This window comes from Seriola aureovittata, chromosome 16 (genome assembly GCF_021018895.1).
Source record: "Seriola aureovittata isolate HTS-2021-v1 ecotype China chromosome 16, ASM2101889v1, whole genome shotgun sequence".
NCBI classification, from domain to species: domain Eukaryota; kingdom Metazoa; phylum Chordata; class Actinopteri; order Carangiformes; family Carangidae; genus Seriola; species Seriola aureovittata.
In genome coordinates, this window is record NC_079379.1 from 22,873,451 (window position 1) to 22,879,450 (window position 6,000).

Genomic DNA, 6,000 nt, shown 5'->3' on the forward strand with positions numbered 1-6,000 from the left:
GAATTTTGGCACAAACATTCAGTAGGACTCAAGAATGGACTGATGCGATTTTGGGTGCTAAAGGTCAAAGGTCAAGGTCACAGTGATCTCGCAAAACACAATTTTGGCCTTGTGAACGCAACATCTCGAGAACTTCTAAGAGAATCGCTTCAAATTTTGTGCAAACGTTCACTTGGACTCTGCTGGTCAAAGGTCAAAGGTCATGGTGACCTCAGAAAACACACACACAAATGGTTAATATTTTACGTGACTCTGTATAAACAGGGAAGTAACCTGAGGCTACTCTGAGTGGCGGAGGCAGACAACCACGAGGCGGTGATTGTAGTTTCACATATGCAGCAACACTCCCTGAGATCAACAGACTTTAATGTGTAAAAATCAATGAGTTTCCCCTTTGATGAGATTGATATCAATATTTTCATCTGAAACGCTCATTTCCCAGTATCTTACACTGTCGTCTAACGCCTGTATGTTTGTTTAAAAATATCACAATTTGCTTTACGAACCTAAAAACTAAGAGAACAAGACCCAGTCTGTAAAAAACTGAATTCCGCTTCTCGATCTTTTAACACACATCACCTCGCGTCAAAGAAAATCTTTCTGACAGTCATTTGAAGTCTCTCGCACCAAACTCTCTATAAATGTACTCCTTACTGAATAAACCTGTCCGCACAATAACCGAGGAAGTAAGTAAACACAGGGCAGCAGCGTGACCCTGCGACGACCGTGCACACAGTCATGGAGGAAGAGCCGGTGCACGAGCTCTAAACACTGCAGCATGGAGTCTCTGCGCTGTGATATAAAACGCACGGTTTGCTCAGAAACGCTGTCATTATGCTCAGAAGTGATACTTAAAGCGGCGTCGGATGAGATGTTCACGTGCCAGCGGAGGGAAAGACGGGAACATTCTTCCATGTGTTTGGCTTCAAGAGAGAGTAGATCGCCTCGTCAGCTGGATGAAGATCCATCCATCTCTGCTTAGATAATATATTAATATGTCTGTTTTTAATTAAGCTTAAACATGAAGAGCGTCTTCTGTCGTTGCCGCACACACACACACACACACACACACACACACACACATGAGAAAATATTTTGGGATTAGTGTGATTATTGGCAGCTGTGTATTATTCTGTGTGAAACAGTGTATATCTGTGCTTTACTTACGGCCCCTAATGAAAGGAAAGGGAGGATAAACACTCTTCACTCAGGCCTTTGGTTCACCGCTCCATTTCACGCCCTCCGCCACCGCCGCTCCATCCATCCACCCTCCATCCCTCCCGTTCAAAAGCTTGACCCTCTGCCCACATCACAGCCCAAAACCCCCCCCCCCCCCCTCCTCAAGGTGACATTTGAGCAACGTTAATTTTCTCTTAGCAAACTTTAATTAGTTGCTTTTAAAACCTCAAGCGCGTCCAAACCTACGGGGGCAAGTGAGGCCGCCGCAGCGCGGAAAACATCCGGAGCGCCTGGGTTTTTCTCTCAGGAGGCGGCCGGCCAACAACAACCGTCCTCCTGCAGGTACGAATTTCAAACAAGGCGCCAAGTCTTACACTGTTTTATATATCATCACTGAATTCCTGGAGTTATTGTGTCATGATGTCTATTTTACCTCTCTGGTTTCCCTGCTCTGTCACATTATGTATCATCTGCTTCAGCTTCAGTTTGTGTCACGAAAATCTATGTAGCAGTAATGACTAGTGTCTTTGCAGATTAAGATTTTACCTGTAAAACATCTGGAATAACTTATAAAATATGATGCATCGTATATCTTCCCGAGAGACAGATGAGAAGATGGACACCACTCTGATGTCTGTACGGTGGAGACGCGACCCTCCCTGACCGAAGGCCCTTCTTGTCCGGTTTCTCAGTTTTGCCGGACGGCCAACTCCAGAAGAACTTCTAATCCATTTCACAATCATTCAGCTCACTGTGCTCCTGGGAACACTCAAGCCTTTAGAAACGGTTTTAAACCTCTGCCCTGATCTGTGCCTCGCCACAAAATTTTATTGTGGAGGTCTGGAGAGAGCTCCTTGGACTTTTGTCCTGACATGCAGTCCGAATCGTAGGACCTTAAATACACAGGTGTTTCTAAACTATGTCCAATTACGAATGTTTCAAAGACACATCTCAGGGAAAATGAAAGAAAACACAGTTTGGAGTTTCACAGTAAAGCATCAGAATATGCAAAATTTCAGTTTTTCAGTAGAAATCTTTAAAATATTTTAATGTTTTCACTTTGTCAGTAAGGGTTATTGAGTGAAGGGGCAGCCCCGTATTACTGTTCAATAACAATACAAAACCAAACCAAACAACACGTCCCGGTGCTGCGCCCTGTATCACTATAACTAAACAAACAACTGCCACCTCCCCAGTAGCAGCTCTCCCATCAGTGGATGGTGCAGACTCCCCCCTCACACCCCCACCCCACCTATATATATATGTATGTATGTATATGTATATGTCTTGCTTCACCAAATAAAGATAATAATAAAGAAAGGGCTATTGAATGTTGATTGATGGGCAAAAAAGGGCAATTTTATCCATTTAAAATTAAATTTACAACAGAATTAAATGCAAAAAGTGAAGGGGGTCTGAATACTTTCTGAAATGACGCTATATCATACAGCACTCTGCACAATCAGTACTTTTACTTAGTATTTGTACAGAGCGGTACTGCTACTTTTACCTGAGAAATGGATAAATGGCTAAACAGCAGAAAGAGAAATGAGAGGTTTTAAGACTTTTCTCCCTTTAACTAAAGATCACCGTTGCTGAAGAAAGAAAAGCTGCTGCCTGTTTGCTTTGCATAAAAAAAAAAAAAACAACAAAAAAAAAACTACATAAACTGTTTGCGCAGCTATCTAGAGTTCAGCCTTGGCTAAAAACAACACTGCATAAAATCATAATAGATGCAAAGTTTCACAACACCCTGTACTCTGCAGAGCTCGCACAGTGGCACAAATGGCAGCTCCTTGGCAGGAAGTAGACTGGAGGGTTAAGTAAGGGTGGCGGCTGGCGCTGCTACTGATTTCCATGGGTTTGGATGAAAACTGACTGGCTTTTTATAGCACAGCGGCCGGGCGGGGTCACAGGGTATGTGTGGCTCAGAGCATTCACTGTGTGGGAGTGTGGCACTCGTTCAGATGGAGCCGAAAAGAGAGACAGTGGGAGAGAGAGAGAGAGAGAGAGAAAGAGACGGAGAGGTGGTGCTGGATGATGGGAGGGAAGGAAAGCCAGGACTGAGGCTGGGAATCAACAAAGAAGAGAAATGCTAATGCAGGAGGTATTTTAGCTTCATCTCCCCAGAGAGCTCCTCTTTGTCATTTTGGAAAGGTGTCACAGAGAAGAGACGCACTGATGGGAGTTCAGCAAATGGACCGAGAGCTGCCAAGCTGCGACAGGCCAGGCCACTCCTACCATCACAGCCTCAGGAAATACCCTGGTCCCAGTCCCAGATCTTCAATCACCCAGCTTGTGTCTGTGTTTTTCAAGTGTGTGTGTGTTTGTGCGCATCTACCCCGTGCATATGTGCATGCTTGTTATCTTCAGATGAGTCAAACTGTTAGAGTGATTTACAACGGAGGAAAGTCTGGTCTGCAGCACTCTCACTCACTTTCTTTTCTTTTTTTTTTTCTTTTTTTTTCTTTCCCAAGCCAATTTCAGCAATATCACAGATGACAGAGAGCTCGGAGGGATAGAGAGCTGTACGGCCAAACACAAGTTAACACATGAGCCCTTCTGAGTCATACCAGGGATTCCTCTCTGCTCAGCAGCTGGATGAGGAGGACCAGAGCACCAGGCAGCCCCTGTCATCCAGGGAAATATAGAAAAAAAAAACCTAGGGCCACAGTGATTCAGCTCATCGCTTGTTTGCAGATTTGAAAGGGGAATAAATTAGATCTTGAGCAATAAAGACGAGGATAATTGTGATTTATTTAACAACTTGGGTTTTGTTTTTGTAGTTCACTCAAGTGCGACGACACTGTACTCACCAAAGTAATTGCGGAGGTCTGGGAGCACAGTGATATAATCTGTGATCATCAGTCAGATGATGACGCCTTCACCTTTTTGTTTTTTCATTTTTTTGTTGTTAGCCCACACACCATTAGCATCTTAATGCTAACTCTGTAGAAAAGCAGCGATTACATCACGTTCGCTCCTCTTCTTCAGTCTGTGGAGTCTCACTGTTAGCCAACCCCCAACTCCTTTAAAACTATAGCACCAACATTACCCACAATGCAGCTCGACCGCCAAACAGGTTGATAGGAGATTCAGGTGTGTCATGCAGGTGGTGGCTAATGTAACGTCTGGAGCAGAGGATGAGAGGTATGATCACTTTTTTCTAACTCTTTCATTTTCTTCAGACCCAACCGACACTGACTCAAGTGACATCACCGGAGGCGCTGTTTTATTTCATCTGTTTGTTCATTTGAAAAGGAATAAGGTAGTTCAAGAAAACTGGAGTTTCAAAGTAAAAGCGCTGTTTGACAGCAAGATAAAGTGGTGAAAATTTTCAAAATAAAACGTACACTTTTTTTTTCCTTGGGTATTTTTTGAAGTACGTTTTTCTGCTGTCCGAATCTGCTGCAGGTAACGCACCGACCTCAAGTCAAATGACCCGAACTACCCCTCTAATGAACATCAGTATAAAATAGGCCACATGATGTAAACATGCCAGATTGTAGCAAAAAATACACAAATACAACACAAATACAAATATAAAATACACAAATAAAAAGTCAAATACATTTTGCTGCATACTGAGTTAAAAGGGATCACAGATCTGGTTTGACTTGAGCCAATGTTTGAGGTATGTCTTGGAGGTGGGATATGTAGGACACTCCCTTATTCCAATGTTTACTTCCCTTTGCTGATATCACAGTTTGCTCAAACGTGGTGCGCCTCACAGTCGCTCTCCAGACACAAAAGGCTTTATACAACTTTTTTCCACACCTGGAAACACACTCTGACAAAAAGCTTTTGGAAGATCTGTCAATTGTTTCTTGTCTGTAAAGGCTGTAAAATGTCAAATAAAACATGCCCTTTCATATTTTCCCAGATCTTCAAGTTGCTTGTTTTGTTTGACAAACCCAAAAGTATTTGATTTACAGTGATGTGAAACAGAGAGGAGCAGCAAATCCTCACAATGGAAAAGCAGAAATCAGAAAGTATTTGGCACTGTGGCATAAATAAATAATAAAAAAAAATTGATTAGCAGAATGACTGGTGATTCATTTTTTTGTCGATTTGATTCAGTAATTATTTTACTGATGGAAACAGTGGCCAAAACAACGGGAGTTATCCTTTAAAAATGCGACGCTTTATGTTGCGAAACACCGTTAACTCTTTATCACGTGACGAGTTCAGACGCTGCCTCGGTTCAGCTGTGGGCTATGTGAATTTATTTTGACAATCATTTGTGTATAGGGTTTATTCCCTTGAAATGTTTTCCATGAAGTGAGACCTGTGTAAGTGAACGCACATGGAAACAGGCAATGCTCGAGCTGAAGGGCCTTTGAACTGACAACTGACAAAATACCGTCTGTAAACTCCACTAAAATAAAACCATGTTTCATTCTCCTTCTGGCGCAGGAGTAAACACTCCTTCCATATCTAAAGTCTGGCGAGCTCCTTCATGAAACTGCACAGTGTCACTCAGTCATGTTCAGGCAAACCACTGAGAAAAAGAGCTGTGTCCTGCTTTTACCCTCCACAGGCACAGCTAGATCATACAGGGGGAAGGCTCGTCTACATTATAGGGCGCTATAATGACAAAAACAACGCAGTGACTTGGGAGCAGATCACAGCTTTAGAGTTTCCACTAGAGGCTGCCTACTGTGTTTCAGTTCCCAGGCTTCTCCTTTGTCCCTCTCAGTCGGGAAAACCAGGTCCTTTATGGCACCGTGTCTCACAGGACGCCACCAAACACAATACCTGCCGCCAGGTAGATACAGTTACACAACAAGGTGTAAGCCCACCTGAGTCCGGAGCGCAGGG